Below are 18,072 nucleotides of genomic sequence, written 5' to 3'. Positions count from 1 at the left end.
CTGGGAGGCACGTTGCTGAAGTTAAGAGACTTTAACTACATGGCCTGGGATACCTTCTGAATCTTACTCCACATGACTAAATCATCTATTTTAGATTATTTTTAGAGACTATGTAACAACATTAAGAGTAGGGGGAGGTTCATGAAGAAATAGTTGACAGGGGAGAAAAAATATTTATTGGGTCATGGAGTTTAGGTAACTGTATGTCAGATGATGGGAAAGGAGAAGGCATTCCAGGAGACATAAATAGCATGTGTAAAAGCATAGAAGGTGAGAGCAAAATAAGGAACATGCTACTGAATATTTTATGCAAATTTTTATCTTCAGGGCCTAGTTTACTAGAGACAAAAAATATACCTGTCTCAGTAGGACAGTGGAAGCTTGTTAAGGAATAATGGAAAATAATATTGCATAGGAAGAGTAGAAACAGATGGAGGATTTTAAAATTCAAGGGAGAAATTTAGCTTTGCTGTGCTAGGAAAAAGCAAGTCATTGCGAGTTTTTAAACAAGGGAAGGGCATGGTCAAATGAGTGTTTACAGAAGATTATTTATTGTATATCATTGTAACAAATGGATTAATAGAGTTAAAAGCTGGAGGTATGGGGCCAAGTAGGAGACACGTATGGTTATTCTTAAAGGGAGTTGGGGTCTGATTAGAGGAGTGGCTTTGGCTTACGGGGTAAAGTAATGAAGATGAGATTTTTTTTTTTTTTTTTTTTTTTTGGTCAGTGGGATTTGGAAAGTGCATATATATAAGAAACGGAGGATTGACATCAAAGTAAATTCAATCAACAAATAACTAAATGTTTTTAATATAAGCCACTCTGTTTTTGCTCATGTAACATACAAAATGCAAAGATGTACAAAACCAGATTCTGCTGTTCAGATTTTAATCCATTGGCTTATAATGTTAGGCAAGAATCTTGATAGTTTGTGAACATCTTTATAGAAATTTTTCCTAAATCCCTATCCACTAAGCAATTTTTTTTTTTTTTTTTTCTTTTTTTTTTTTTTTTTAGATGATTTTTTTTTAGATGAAGTCCCGTCGTGTCATCCAGACTGGAGTGCAATGGTGTGGTCTTGGGTCACTGCAATCTCCGCCTCCTGGGTTCAAGTGATTCTCCTGCCTCAGCCTCCTGAGTGGCTGGGATTACAGGTACCCACCACCACGCCCAGCTTAATTTTGTATTTTTGGTAGAGACAGGGTTTCACCATGTTGGCCAGGCTGGTCTCGAATTCCTGACCTCAAGTGATCCACCCACCTCAGCCTCCCAAAGTGCTGGGATTACAGGCAAGAACCACTGCGTCCAGCCCTACAAATACTTATTTAAATTATAATTCATCCCATTGTATAGCAGAGATAATCAAAGTATTCTGAGTCATGACCAGATGACAGCATCACAGCATTGTAAAGCCTCGGGCACAAAACCAGGAACTGGATCTTAAAAGTCAGGTTCTGAATGTGTTCAGAATATTACGTTTTGGAAAGTGAATTAGCTGACAATTTTTTGGGCACTTAGTGTGTTCCAGTTCTGCATATGATTATCTGATGTAATCTTTTTAAACATCCCACAAACTAGGCATTATAATCATGACCACTGTGTACCAATATGGAAAATGAAGCTTTAAAAGGTGACTTGAAACAAGTCATCCACCTCGTAAGTGACAGCACAAAAACTGGAGCACAAGCCTGTCTGACCCAAGAACCGGAGCTCTGACAGCCACACTATTTAGCAATATCAGGATGGGGACAAAAAGTGCCACAGGAACAGAGTTGTGAAAATGTTCCTAGGAACACTAGGATAAGCTGGTGACTCTTGAAGGAGGTGGCATTTGAGCGGGCTTCTAAAGGATGAGTTGACAATGGGGAGGGTCACCAATAGTTAATAATCCAAGTTCATCCCATTGGAAGCCTCTACTGTTTGAAATGAAGTTTACTCTTAAGACTTTGAACTAACAGACTTCGCCAGTAGCCTGGCCAATTTAATCTCATTAGGAAAGTTGAGAAGGGACACTGGATGGGACATAAAAAGACCATAGACTTAATTTTTGATATGTTACTATACCATAGTGAATGCTTAAGTGCAGTAAATGTCTTGTTGACTTATGGAGAATGACTAAATTAGTAGGAAACCGAAAATGTGAATTTGGTAGTCTGTGTAATGGGTATATCTACCTCATAAATTCTTATTAAAGATTAAATATAAGTATCCAAGGAAAAGCTCTTTGAAAATGGGAAATGATTATTATTTTGTGCTTTTTCACATAGAAGGGAGAGTCGCAGTAATGGGGTAGATGAGATCGCTGAGATTTCATATTTAGTAGAGAAAACACACAGAGGAGTGAAAAAGAATATATGAAAAAGATTGAGCATTTAGGTGGTAGGAAGAGAAGAATCTGAGTATTGTGGGGCAATATAATGTACTTTCCCAGAAGTCAAGGAAAAAGCAGTTTTAAGTTGTGAATTGCACTAAAGAATTAACCAGACTGAGTGAATATGTGGCTGCTAGAGCTGATACAAAGTTGATCTTGAGAAGGCAATTCCCATAGAAAGGGAACAAAGAGAAAACAATTAAATGGACTTACATCTAGGGTGATAGAGATGCAAGGGACATGGAAGATATTTTTCACTAAAGGAAAAGAGGAAAGAGGACAGTAGCCAGAGGGGGATGAAGGAACAAATGTGTATGTAAAGACTAGAAAAGAATATCTGTAAAAATAATATCTCTTATGAAACAGGGAAAGCTGGGTCAAGGACAGAGAGATAGTTTGGTTTTATAGTAGAATCATCTCTTTCTCTGAAATCAAAGGAAATCACAAGTTGACAAGCTGCGGAGGAGGGAAAGTACCCTAAATCTTTTCAAATCAACAGAGAGAATAATCATTTGATGAGGAATACAAATGGAAGTTGAGAAGGAAGGGAATATGGAATTGGAAAGATAAAAAATCCATGGCAGCTACTTCTTTGGATATTTTGTTAGAGAACCAGCAACAGATAAATTAAAATAGAAGGGCACTGATCAGGGCTCAGTTAAAATGAGCACGAAATTGTGGCGAGCCAGAAATGAACATTTTTTTTCCCTATGAAGTCATGCATCCAGAGGTAAGAATTGGATTGCACAAGGAGAGCAAAATTCTGATAAATTAGAAAAATCAATAAATTAAGAGTATTCCCATCCAGTTTTTCTCCTGAAAACCGTGTATTGAAGTTAGATTCTAGATTTCCACAATTCAGCTTTATTATGAGATAAACAACCAGTTTAGGGGTTATTCTTGGACCAAGTTCCATTCTTTTAATACTGTTGCAGTGGAAAATTATTTCCAAAATTTAAAAACAATCTTTTTTTTTAAAGAATAAGTTACTGGAATACGTGTTTTATTTTTATTTTTTGACTTTTAGGTTCAGAGGGTACATGTGTAGGTTTGTTACATGGGTAATTTGCATGTTGCTGAGCTTTGGCTGGATACTATGCTTACTACCTCAGTGACAGGATCCTTCATACACCAAAACAACCATAAGTAATATTTTAAAAAATCTCATACATAAGTAGAAAGTTGCCTGTCCCAAAGAAGTTGATCTTGAACTGTAACCAAAGATGATATTTAATAAGCAGTTGAAGAAATTAGTTGTATTTTCATATTTGCAGTTTCTCAGCTGGAACCTTGAGAAAAGTATTACAAGAGGACCTGTTTGTGACTATATTTCAGTTAAAATAAGTCAATATAGTCATTTCAAATAAATAAGAATTTTTGAGAAAAGAATATGATCTCAGGGATTGTGAACTGATTGCTGTAATTTGGCTCTAAAACTGTGTAGAATTTGTATAACATACTAGGCAAAAGAGAAAGGTAATAAATTCAAACCTATATTCAAAATTGTCTTAGAATAAAAACTTCTTTGATATGTACACACACTCCACACACTCATACATGTGTGCCCTGAGCCTGCAAAACTAAATAGAAAAACATCAGCATCTTAAAATCCTCCTCAGCGTGCAATTGCTCCTCAGCAAGAAAATCACGTCTTGCTGTGCTAGAAAATAATTTCTCTGGGAAACAAAGAATAAAGGAAAAAATGAAAAGAAAGAAGAGGAAATAATTTTAGGAAAGGAAAATGAAGAGAAAACCAACTATTAAAATTGTAGTCTAAAACTTATAAATGACCAACGATGTACTTACACTTAAATGTACCAAATACACAATTAAGTCTAAATCCATTGTTGATCTTGACATTCTCTCAACTCTAACTTCCTTACTTTTTTCACAGTTTTAGTTTATTTCTGAGTAATTCATTAGTATTCTCACAATTTCCTATACTATATGGATCTTCCCATTAAAGAAAGATAAAAAAGAAATACTTTTGTTACAACTAATTCTTCTTCAGATATAGGTTCTCTGGAATTTAGCGTGTCGTAGTAGAGGAAACCAGTGAATTTATACAGAACAAATATTAACCATGAAATTATTTAAACCATGAACTGTTTTAATATTCAAAGCTTTGTAAAACATAAGCTCAGAACTTTAACCTACTTCAAATGTTATACTTTTTAATTTCCTATATGGCAAATTGAAGAACATTTCCTAAAGCAAAAAAAACAAAAACAGGCTGTTACATTGGATGTTTAAAACTTTGCAGAATATAATGGAAGCCTTCTGCACAAAAAATTAACTATGAGTCTAATATTTCTTTTTAATCTCAGCAAAATCAAATATTCTAATTTAATAGCTTCCAGATAGCTAGCACATTAGCAAATGATGTAAAGTTAAAACTTTGGGCATACCCCTAAGCCTTCTCAAATGATACTTTACTTTTAGATGACTATTAACTCTGAACCAGATGTAGTCCTCAATCCAAACAAATGAATCACCTCCTACCATTTTCAGCTTTTTAAAAAATAATAATAAATTAAACCTGCACCAGAAATGAAACTAGAGCTTGTTTTTATTATAACACGCCTACTCCTTGATTATGAAGTCTGATTGCCTTTAAGCTGTTGATACATGTTTTTAATCATATCAGCATTAAATTTTAAATAGGAAATTTTCTTTATTGTTTTATTATATTTTATGTCTTTTCATGCATATAAGTTTTGGGGATTGGCTGTTGGTAACTTAATTTAATAGCTTTATATGCATGGTTAAGCAGTCATGATTTATTAAGACTACAAAATGCAGTCACCCACTTGTAAAAGCTAGGCTAAAGGAGAGCATATTTGTAAACAGAAAATTCTGGCCCTTAAGGTTTTATTTATCTTTTTCTTTCTGTCTTATTTGCTTTTTCTATTTTTTTCTTCTTTGTGGACAATTTTCATCCCTCCTGGCCTAACATATGCTTTTCTCTGCATTCATGTTAGTGGACTGTTACTTATTATCCTGCCACAGGGCTTGGCTGTTAAATGGTAAAATTCCAACTGCTTGTCTATGAGTTAAAATAAAGACGGGCGGGCATAAGAGTGAGAAGTTCAGAGGATGATTTTGCTGACAGCTACGAAAGGAGCTAAAACTCAAACCAGATACCAGAATTATTACTACGCCCAGCTTTTGGATCATGACTTTCATTTGCATCTTTTTGTTAGCAGAAGCTTGATGATATTTAGAATCATATCTGTATTTGTGACAAAGAATTACATCTGCTTTAAAAATCTTTTCATATATTTATAAATGCATTTATAGATATTTATGAGCTTATTTTATCATTAAGCTATGCCATACCTTCAGACTTTGCTTTATTTCAGATTACAGTTGGAATTATATTTTAAATGCTGGTTCCCTGCATATAGCCAAACAATCAGATCTATAACTGAGCCCAGCCTGTTCAGTTTTACAGTCCATTTCATTTTTGTTTTCATGGCAAAGACTTATTGTCTGACAGAAATACACTAGGAGCCCTAAGAGAAATTCATATTGTCCAGTGAGTTTGTAAATTGGGATGATAATTTTCAGTTATATCTCCCAAGAATTTCTTCCTTTCTTAAAAAGAAGGTCACATTTGTGTTAGGTTATACACATTCTTTCTGGCCAATGTATCCAAAGTGACTTTCATGTACAATCCTGACCCAAGGAAAGAGACCCAAAGAAAGTGACCATCAACAGCTGTCACCTCTCTTTCAAATGCCAGAGACCTTGGGCCTCATCAGAAGCACTGCTGTCTTCTCCATTTCCTCTAGTTACACATGCAGAAATACTTGATACTTTGACATTTTAGTGGTAACTGATTTCTTCTCCAAGCCTTGGTTGTTCCTAACTGATCTTTTATGCAAAGCAGGCTTATTATATCTCTACCACAGTGTGCTTGGATAATGGTTCAGATCAGCAAAACCAAGGGGACAACCATGACTTTTACTTTTATCTTATTTAAAGATATGAAAGTGAGACGTGGAGGTGATTGTTTCTGTTGAAATAGAAAACCATTTATGTTCTTATAGATCTCATTTGCAGCCTATAAATAATAATATGTACAGGGAAAGGATAATGAGAAAAGTTTGAAAGAAGGAAAGATAGCTGCTCAAATGCTAAAATTTAAATGTTCCTTTAAAAAAAACTGAGACGCACTTAAAAAAAATATGTACATGAAAATTTACTTCTTTATTCATACAGTATCTTTCCAAAAGGAGAACTCCTTCTGAAGACACAAAAATATTTAATTTCTTGAAAGTAACCTCTAATCAGTACATCCTGTTATTTAATAAGCTTGTTTACTGGATAAAATACTAAGATTCACAAAATTTGGTAGTCAACCGGACTCCACAACAATTGAAAGAAAAGTTGAGTCAAATTAGTTTCCCTATTTCAGGTGGACCAAAAATTATAATTTATTGTTTTAATAATTTTGCTAACAATTGAATTTATTAATTGCACACACGAGGTTTTTATCTTAGTAAACCACACAAAGCAAAATTGATAAAATAATATATAAAGATCTCTTATTATAACAATGAAAAGACAACACAATTTTTTAGATAGGCAAAGAATCTGAATAGACATTTATCTTAGAAGATATTCAAACAGTCAATAAAGCACTGAAAGGTGAATGTCAACATCATTAAGGAAAGGTAAGGCAATGAAATACTACTTCCATAATACCACAGTGAAATACTACTTCACCCCCACCAGTATGGCCATAGTAAAAAAAAGACAGATAATAACAAGTGTTGGTGATGACATGTAGAAACTGGAATCCCCATATACCACTCATGGGAATGAAAAATGGAACAATCTCTTTGCAAAACAGTCCAGCAGTTCCTCAAAGGAGTAATCACAGAGTTACTATATAATCCAGCAATTCCACTCCTCGGCATATATCAAAGAGAAGTGAAAACATATATCCACTCAAAAATGTGTACACAAATGTTCATAGTGACATTATTCATAATTGCCAAAGGGTGAAAACAACCCAAATGTCCTTAGCTGATGAAGAGTTAAATAAAATGTGGTATATACACATGATGGAATATCACTTGTCAATAAAACGCATTGAAATACTACTGATACATACTACAACATGGATGAACTTTGAAAACACTATGACAAGTGAAAGAAACTAGTTACAAAAGACCACATACTATATAATTTCAATTATATTAAATGTCTACAATAACCAAATATATACAGACAGAAAGTAAATTAGTGGTTGCCTAGAGCTGAGAGGTTGGCTGAGGGGTGGTTAGGAGGAAATGAGGAGAGATTGCTAATAGATATGAGATTTCTTCTTGGAGTGATGAAAATGTTCTAAAATTGATTGCAGTGATGATTGCATTAACTGTGAATATAGTAAAAACCATTGAACTGTACAATTTCAATGGGTGAATTGTATGGCTTGTGAATTATATCTCAATAAAGCTCTTACCAGAAAAAAAAAATTATTAGACAGTCTTAGCTGAGAACAACTTATCACTTTTAATATGTACAGAAAGAGATTTGGCATGCTAAGTAACACCAACTAAGTAACAGTGTTATCTAAGCACTCTTATTATCAGTGATTTGAAGAACAATCCCTCTTTCCAACAATAAAACCAAAAGATGACTTTTAGAACAGCTATGTCAGTCTTGAAGTTGTTTTCTTGCTCTGCTGAGTGAATATGTATTCTGAAAAAAGCTTTAATCAGGCTTTCCTTGTTCCAATAAAATAGACAACTTTGGCTTTAACTTAGAGACTGTTTGCAATAGTAGAAATCTGGAAATAGAGGTAACATCTCTGCCCTCTATTTGCAAGCATGCCTTCAAACCAACATTGTTAAGCTCAGATGAAACTCTTTGAAGCATGGAATGAGACCAGAAATAGACACTTGTTTAAGAAATATTTACTTAAAGCATGTAAAATTTTATACTTAATTGTCAGAAAATTCCGCTAAGCCTATTTCCTGAGATTGCTGTCTGCATCATGAAATAATCTGATTAGTTTAAGATCAGTTCTTCATTTTAAACATTCAATATGTAGTTCACTTTTCTTATTATGCCAAGTAACACTGTTTAGATTTCCATCATCTAGCACAAATCCTATTATTATGATTAATGATAAAGTAAATCAAACTTAAGCAAAAACATGAAGAACTTAAGTTCTTCAAACTTGAGATACTAAGTAAAAAAACAAAGTCACAATTTGTTTCACACCGTATTCAATTTATTATGCTAGGAAACAATTGTAAAGGATCGTATTAAATATATATCAAATGTTTTACATTAAACCTGTGAGTTCATTTAAATGAATAATGTATTCTGAGAGAAAAAGGTTAAATTCTCACTATGAGTAGTGTCAGCCTTTATTAAATTATAGCAAATTCACCTATCAGCATAAGCTTGGATGTTTTATTAACAAACTATTTATATGCTAGTAATATTTTACACAAATCAGACTTTGAAACTTAGCCTAAAAAGTATCTAGCAAAAAAAAAAAAAAAAATTCTAATCCCTTATCATTGGGTTATAAACAACTGTAACTGGTTTTAAGTCATATTTTTGAGATGTGAAATAGCAGAGATCTGCAGTTAAGTATGATGTGACAATTAAAAGAATATTAAAATTAAATTTCTATACAAAGTTATAAGTATCTATAGAATTTTTAGTACACACCAGCAAGAACTGTAGTTTTCTGATGCCTGGAATTTATTTAAATAACAACCTATTTCCTTAAGAAATAATATACCCTCTTTATTTTTATGCATTATGTACAATAAAAGAAAGAAGCACTGTGCAGTGATGTGGTTGAAAGGTTATTATTACTCCAATGACAGAAACAAAAGTATATTATCACTTGGATGATGTCAATGAAAGGGTATCATTACTTTTTCTGAAGAGAACATTCTGGTAAGTAAACACACAAGTACAGTATTTATTACATTTTATTCCACATGTGTCTCCAAGGAAATAAGAAAGAAATGCAATTAGTTTCTGATGGGGAAAAATATCGTTGGTTTCATTTGTTCAACAAAAATCTCTGAATCAATTATATTTTCATCAAATTGTCCTCCATACAGCATTCTATTTTGTCATTTACTTTATATTTCTCATACATATCTCTAAGTTATCTTGCTAGAAAGAGTGAAATGAAAAATTCAAATACTAAAAGAAAGTGCTTGAAACTTTCAATGTTAAATACATTCGCAGCTATGTACATCAAATGGAATGTTGTTTATTACATCCTTGTAATCCTCTGAAAATAAACATGTTAGTCCAAGAAATGTCTAATTCAAAAGCACACTATGATACATAAATAAATAAATCTTTGCAAAATTTTGGATTATCATAAACTCAAATTAAGCCAATTTTTTTCTTAAACTACTTCTTATTAGCTTCTTGAAAATCAGTGCTCATTGTTCTTTGCATTTGTCGAAGTGAACTGTCAAGCTTAGAGACTTTTAAATACTGTCACTAATGATGCTATAGAAACAACAGATTATACCTGAAAGCGTATAATTGAAAAGCCGAATTATTTTTACATAAAAAAGGTAGCAGCTGAATTTTCATATATAATACTATTGTTTTTCTCAACAATTTTTTCTCCCCAAATCTGCAAAATACCAACCAAAAGAATTAAGAAAATACAAATCCCAGGCCAGGCACGGAGGCTCATGTCTGTAATCCCAGCACTTTGGGAGGCTGAGGCGGGCGGATCACGAGGTCAGGAGATCAAGACCATCCTAGCTAACACGGTGAAACCCCGTCTCTCCTAAAAATACAAAAAATTAGCCAGGCGTGGTGGCGGCCGCCTGTTGTCCCAGCTACTCGGGTGATTGGGCGACAGAGCGAGATTCCGTCAAAAAAAAAAAACATTACAAACTCCAAAGCACTGCATGTCTTACCTCTATGGTCAACCTGGAATCTAGAATAAAATACGTAGTCTCTACACAGACAAAACTTTCACCAGGAAAGTCAAGGAAGATGGAGTTGGACACGCTAGCTAAGTGACATTTTCCAGTTGCCTATTGCTGTTGTCATTAAGTAGAGAAATCATCTACTGTGTAAAGAATGGTCAGGAAGAATCCATACTTTCATCCTGCAACCTTCTTCTGCTTACTGCTTGATTAGCACATTGATGGGTGGATCAGTATAGAATAATCAGCTTTATACTTCTTTAGTCCCCTTTCTTTGAGATTTTTCCTTTCAGATTTCTCCCCGCTACATAACTGATAATTTTTCTGTTCTTTCGTTTTCCCTTCTTCTCAAAATATTGTTCTTGGCATTTTGATTTCCTTATCTTTGTGGAGCGTAGTTCCCATTAGTTCTCAATTCTCCAGAGCTGTTGTCTCTTTCTATTTCTGGAGAGATCTCTCTCCAGCTTTCTGCAAATGGATTGTCATTCACTCTAATCAAGAAAGGAATGAATTCTCAGTTTTTCTACCCAATACCTCAGCTACTATGAACCAAACAAGTATAATAAGAGCTAAATTTTCGAGGCACATATGGCAGGAGACATGGTAATCACTGTGCATGTCTTAGCTCACTAATCTTCCCAGCTACTCTTTTGTTATTCTTATTTTACATACAAGGAAACACGTGTAGAGAGATGAAAGTCATTTTAACCTGTTCACACAGTTAATATAAGGCAAAGCTGAGATTTAAAACCTGAGCTATCTAAGCTATGCAACTGCTTCCACAACCATCACATCACTACTATTCATCAGTTTTTCTTCTAAGCCTATGTGAAGCTCAAAAATAATGCCTGGAGAATATGGACTTTGAAGTAAATGATGGTATCTTTTATTATTTAGAGTTTCAACGCATGAAGGGAAAGAAACAATGTTCTATTGAAAATGATTTAAATTAGCATTGGATCAAAGGACCTAAAATAAACAATTCTGTAGTCAAATTAAAATGAAAATAAACAACATTCTGGATTCCCATTGGCTACTACAGCACATGCTTAAAATACATAATACCTCTGTATCCCTAAATGCTGGGCTTGGGGAAGGCACTAAATTAAACCTTATCTCCCTCTTGAAGCTCTAAACAAGTTGGAAATAGAAGCAGGTATTAAAGAGATGGCTATCAAAATACCAGCATTGTTGTTAGAAATACTAAATTGAAGGATGCGGTTGAAACCTATGACTTTATGGACTTCCTGGTTCTGCCCTCTAAGTGTAGACCTTGAAACTCCTGACCTGAAGATATTTTAAGTCTTTGGGAACAGACTACGTCTCCCAGTTAGCTGGAAGCAGAATTCTGGCCTCATCTACTTCATGTGTTGTAAAGATAGAAGTCACATGTGTGAGTGGCTTTAAACAGCCAGGAACATGGAGTGATGGTGTTATAGACTCACTACTGACCATCAGCTAATCTTTTTCCCAATAGCAGGGTGGAGTAAGGAGAGGAGAGGACGAGTTCTTCCAGACAATTTGCATTATTTTTATACCTCCTTGAAATTCTTGTAAAGACTGTCAAGTATAAAACTGAAAATAATATATACATGTTTTAATTTTATGAGATGGGCTCTCACTATGTTGCCCAGGCTGTTCTCAAACTCCTGAGCTCAAGCAATCCTTCCACCTCAACTTTCCACAGTGCTGGGATTACATGAAAATAATATTTTAATAAATTGAAGAAAAAATAGTTGTGTAGAATATATTGTTGTATAATAATATATCACATAATATATGTCATATAAAATATAATCTTTAAAAAGATACACAAATATGTATGTGTCTGTGCACAAACATGTACATACATACCTTTTTTTTTGTTTTTTTTTTTTTAGATGGAGTCTTGTTCTGTTGCCCAGTTTGGAGGGCAGTAGTGCAGTCTCGGCTCACTGCAAGCTCTGCCTCCTGGGTTAACGTCATTCTCCTGCCTCAGCCAAGCAGCTTGGGTACGTACAGGGGGCCCCACCGACATGCCATGGCTAGTTTTTGTATTTTTTTTTTTTTTTTTTTTTTTTTTTTTTTTTTTTTTTGAGAGGGAGTCTCGCTCTGTCGCCCCAGGCTGGAGTGCAGTGGCACAATCTCGGCCTCACTGCAAGCTCCGCCTTCCCCGGGTTCACGCCATTCTCCTGCCCTCAGCCTCCCGTTGCAGCTGCAAGACCTACAGGGCGCCCGCAACCGTCACCCTGGCTAATTTTTGTATTTTTTAGCGAGGAATGGGCGTTTCACCGTGTATAGCCAGGATGGATCTCGATTTCCTGACCTCGGTGCATACCGCCCGTCTCGGCCTCCCAAAGTTCTAGGATTACAAGCTTGAGCCACCGTGCCGGGGCCAATTTTTTTGTATTATTTAATAGATCCAGCCCAGGATGTCTGGATCTCTTGACCTCGTGACCACTCACTTGGCCTCCGCACAAAGTGCTGGGATTATAGGCGTCATCACTGCACTGACCTATGCGTATCTTTTAAAGAACACTTTTAAAATAGGTTATTCCAGTTTGGCCCAACAATATTTATTTAATCACTGCAACTTTCATGGCATCGTAAATGTGGGGAAATAGCTATATACATCATTTCTACCTAAAACATATCTGTTAGCAGGTATTAAACATCTAAAAAGGCATATACTTATAGTAAGCATAAAATTAATTATAATAGTATCGATACAACAAATTTTGTAATTCTCTGTCTTGTATATATACATTTTTAATTATTTTATAAACAAAGAAGATAATTTTCTTGTGACAGTATCAGCTGATGCTTTTAATTCCAGAATGGCAGAATGAAGATGAATAGGTGTACCTATTAAAAAGTTTTGACTTTAGATGTGAGGAAGACTTTTGGCAGCAATTAAAGCCTACATTCAGCCACACATATCCTAATAAGGACAAGCCTTCTACATAAGCACAATATCATATCAAAATTGTTTAAAAATTAATAATAATTTTCATGTCAATCTATTCACAGATCCATATTAAAGTTTCCTCAGATTTTCATTCAAAATAAATTTATTAATCTTTAAAACAACTTCAGTATCAAAGAAAAAATTCTCATCATTACAATAAAGTTACTCTGGAAATCATTTTTAATCTAGATATTCTTTTTTTTTTTTTTTTTTTTTTTTTTTTTTTTAATAAGCACAATAGCACACTTCTGCTGGCAGGAGTTTGTTGTTGTTGTTTAAGAGAATGAGTTCTCACTTATGTTGCCCAGGTTGGTCTGAAACTGGTCTTAAGTGATCCACCCACCTCTGCCTCCCTAAGTGTTAGATTACTGGTGTGAGCCACCATGCCAAGCCTCTTACATTTTTATTTTCTCTTGACTTTCACTTTCTTTTTTTTTTTTGAGACGGAGTCTCGCTCTGTCGCCCAGGCTGGAGTGCAGTGGCCGGATCTCAGCTCACTGCAAGCTCCGCCTCCCGGGTTCACGCCATTCTCCTGCCTCAGCCTCCCGAGTAGCTGGGACTACAGGTGCCCGCCACCTCGCCCGGCTAGTTTTTTGTATTTTTTAGTAGAGACGGGGTTTCACCGTGTTAGCCAGGATGGTCTCGATCTCCTGACCTCATGATCCGCCCGTCGCGGCCTCCCAAAGTGCTGGGATTACAGGCTTGAGCCACCGCGCCCGGCCAACTTTCACTTTCTAGAAGAGCCAAATTAGTTGACTTAGAGAATGTCCCAAATCATGGATTTGTCTGATTGATGCATAATAGTGCTACTTCATTTGTTTCTCTAATTCCTATACTTATTACATAAATGAGAAGTTGGGTAGATGTTCTATTTAGAATAAACATTTTTGGCAAGCATAGGTTGTTGGTAATGATTTACATACTTTATATTGCCTAGCAGAGGAGAAACAAAATATCAGGTTGTCCTATTATTAGCAATGTTAAGTTTGTCTACTTGGTTGTCAGATCTTTCTATCTTAAAGGTATTAATACATTTCCCCTTTCCAATTAGTAAGCAATTTATGAAGTAACACTGTATTAGTCTGTTCTCACTGCTATGAAGAAATACCTGAGACTGAGTAATTTATAAAGAAAAATGGTTTAATTGACTCATACTTTTACATGGCTGGAGAGGCCTCAGGAAACTTAAATCATGGAGGAAGGCACCTCTTCACAGGGTGGCAGGAGAGAGAGAATGACAGCAGGGGAAATGCCAGACACTTATAAAACCATTAGATATCGTGAGAACTCACCCACTCTTACGAGAATAGCATGCAGGAAGCCAACCCCATGATTCAACTACCTCCTGCTGGGTCCCTCCCATGACATGTGGGATTACAATTCAAGATGAGATTTGGGTAAGGACACACCTAAACCATATCATTCTACCTCTGGCCCCTCCCAAATCTCATGTCCTCATGTTTTAAAACACAATCATGCCTTCCCAAAGGTCCCCCAAAGTTTTAACTCGTTCTAGCATTAACCCAAAAGTCCGAGTTCAAAGTCTCATCTGAGATAAGGCAAATCCCTTCCACTTATGAGCCTGTAAAATAAAAAGAAAGTTAGTTATATCCTAGATAAAATGGAGTAGAGCCGTTGGGTAAATATATCCATTCCAAATGGGAGAAATTGGCCAAAACCAAAGGGCTACAGGCCCAATGCTAGTCTGAAATCAATAGGAGAGTCATTAAACCTTAAAGTTCCAAAATGATCTCCTTTGACTCCATGTCTCATATCCAGGTCATGCTGATGCAAGAGATGAGTTTCCATGGCCTTAGGCAGCTCTGCCCCTGTGGCTTAGTAGGGTACCACCCCCTCCTGGCTGCTTTCACAGGCTGGCATTGAGTGTCTGTGACTTTTCCAGGCACATGGTGCAAGCTGCCAGTAGATCTACCATTCTAGGGTCTGGAGAATGGTGTTCTAGTTCTCATAGCTCCACTAGGCAGTGCCCCAGTGGGGACTCTGTGTGGAGGCTCCAACCCCACATTTCCCTTTCACATTGTCCTAACAGAGGTTCTCCATGAGGGCTCTACCCTTGCAGCACACCTCTGCCTGCACATCCAGGGTTTTCTGTACATCCTCTGAAATCTTGGTGGTGATTCCCAAGCCTCAATTCTTGACTTCCATGCACCCGCAGGCCCACAAGTAAGCTGCCAAGTCCTGGGACTTGTACCCCTGAAGAAATGGCCCAACCTGTACCTTGGTTCCTTTTAGCCATGGCTGGAACTGACACAGCTGGGATACAGGGCACCATGTCCCAAGGCTGCCAGGGGGCGGGGCAGGGGGCGCTTGGACCTGGCCCATAAAACTCTTTTTCTCTCCTAGGCCTCTGGGTCTGTGAAGCTAGGGGCTGCTGTGAAGGTCTCTAACATGCCCTGGTGACATTTTCCTCATTGTCTTGGTGATTAACATTTGGTTCCTTGTTATTTATGAAAATTTCTGCAGCAGGCTTGAATTCCCAGAAAATTGGTTTTTCTTTTCAATCGCATCATAAGGCTGCAAATTTTCCAAACATTTAAGCTCTGCTTCTTCTTGAATGCTTTGCTGCTTAGAAATTCCTTCCATCAGATATCCTAAATCATCTCTCTCAAGTTCAATGTTCCACAGATTTCTAGGTCAGGGGTAGAATGTTGCCAGTGTCTTTGCTAAAGCATAGCAAGAGTGACCTTTGCTCCAGTTCCCAATAAGTTCCTCATCTCCGTCTGAGACCACCTCAGCCTGGTCTTCATTGTCCATATCACTATCAGCATTTTGGTCAAAGCCATTCAACAAGTCTCTAAGAAGTTCCTAATTTTCCCACATATTCCTGTCTTCTGAGCCCTCCAAGTCTCCAGGAAGTTCCAAACTTTTCCATATTTTCCTTTCTTTTCCTGAGTTCTCCCAACTGTTTCAATCTCTGCCTGCTACTCAGTTCCAAAACCACTTCCACATTTTCAAGTATCGTTATAGCAGCACATCACTCTCTGTGGTGCCAATTTACTACATTAGTCTGTTCTCATGCTACTATGACGAAACACCTGAGACTGGGTAATTTATCAATAATAGAAGTTTAATTGACTCACAGTTCCACATGGCTGGACAGGCCTCAGGAAACTTATAATCATGGTGGAAGGCACCTTTTCACAGGGCAGCAGGAGAGAGAATAAATGATAGCAGGGGAAATGCAAGATGCTTATAAAACCATCAGATCTCATGAGAACTCACTCACTAGCGCAAGAACAGCATGGGGGAAACCGCCCCCATGATTCAATTAACCCCATCCAGTCCCTCCCACAACACATGGAATTACAATTCAAGATGAGATTTGGGTGGGCACACAGCCAAACCTTATCAAACATTGTATCCTTGTGAGACTACCGTGTTCCCCAACAATCTAATGGCCAAAAGTTCTAGCCTCTGTCCATGTTCTTGCCTAATCACGTTATACTGGAGCTGCAACAGTGATTATTAAATAGACATGTTTTCCATACATTTATTAGTCTCTCATTTTTTTGGAATATCTCTGTTGACTCTTTTTTTATTTGTTTGTTTGTTTATTCAAATGTTTTGTGATCCTCAGTTTGACTGTTATTTATTCTCTATTTTTGATGTTCAAATTTTTCCAGATTAGACCAGCAGTGGCTCCTTCAATGTGATTTCTGAGTCGTTTTAACATGACTCCCTCCATTAGTCTCTGAGTACTTTTTTGTTTCTAACGCCACAAAATAATTCAGATTTGATTGTTTTTTCTTGGCCACAACCTTTAATCAGCCATTTCTTCAAGGACTCTTGGTTCTTTTTAGAAATGACCTTAAGAAACCCAGATCTGGACTCTAGGTGTTTGACACTGGGATGTTATCACTTCCAGGACACTACTTCTTTATTAAAGGAGAAAGACAAAAATAAAGGAATTTAGTACCCACCTTAAAGAATTAAAAAATATATAGTAATGATATTACAAATATTTCAAGACTAGGAATCAAAAAATTTAAAAATTCTTGTAGCAAGGGAGATCAAAGCAAAACCAATGGTCAAACAATACAACTGGAAGAAATATTTGCAATTCAAATGACAAAACCCAATATCTATAACTCCGAATATATTTATATTCTGAAAAAATAGACAAAACATCCAAAGGAAAAATTTATAAAGGGTTAAACTGAAGTTAACAATTGAGCAAATTCAGTCAACTAGCAAACATATGAAAATGCCCAAATTTGCTAGTCATGATAGGAATGCAAATGCCCAGTCACATTTTACCTTCTTAAAGGCAAACCTTTGAAAATGGATAGCTCCCTGACTTAACGTGAATATGGGAGAAAGGATGCCCACACATTTGAGAGAAAAGTGAATTATCACATACATTTCAGAAAGCAATCTGGTAACATAAATCAAAATAAAACCATATAAGCCTTTGAGCCAAAAATTTTACTCCTGGGCTTGAAACTGTAGAAATAAAAAGCACCCATAAAGGATCTATAAATGGGTACAAATGTGGTTATTGTTTTACTGGCTGTTGGGGGTGTGGAATAAACCTAGAAATAAATTGAATGCTCATCAGTGGGGGAATGCATACCATGAAAGAGTATGCAGCCATTAAAAATAATGATATGAATTATGGATGAATTTCAATGAGGTAATGTTGAATTAGAAAATCAAGATGCTGAAAAGTATATAGAGTCAGTTCCATTTTAATAAATAAAAAAGACAAAATAAAACTCCTACATTGTTTATGTTTGTGGATACATATGTTTACACAAGCATGGCTTTTTTTTTTTCTTTTTTTACAAATTCAC

This window comes from Rhinopithecus bieti, unplaced genomic scaffold (genome assembly GCF_001698545.2).
Source record: "Rhinopithecus bieti isolate Rb0 unplaced genomic scaffold, ASM169854v2 scaffold_19, whole genome shotgun sequence".
Classification (NCBI taxonomy): Eukaryota; Metazoa; Chordata; class Mammalia; order Primates; family Cercopithecidae; genus Rhinopithecus; species Rhinopithecus bieti.
Note: the sequence above shows the minus strand (reverse complement) of the source record.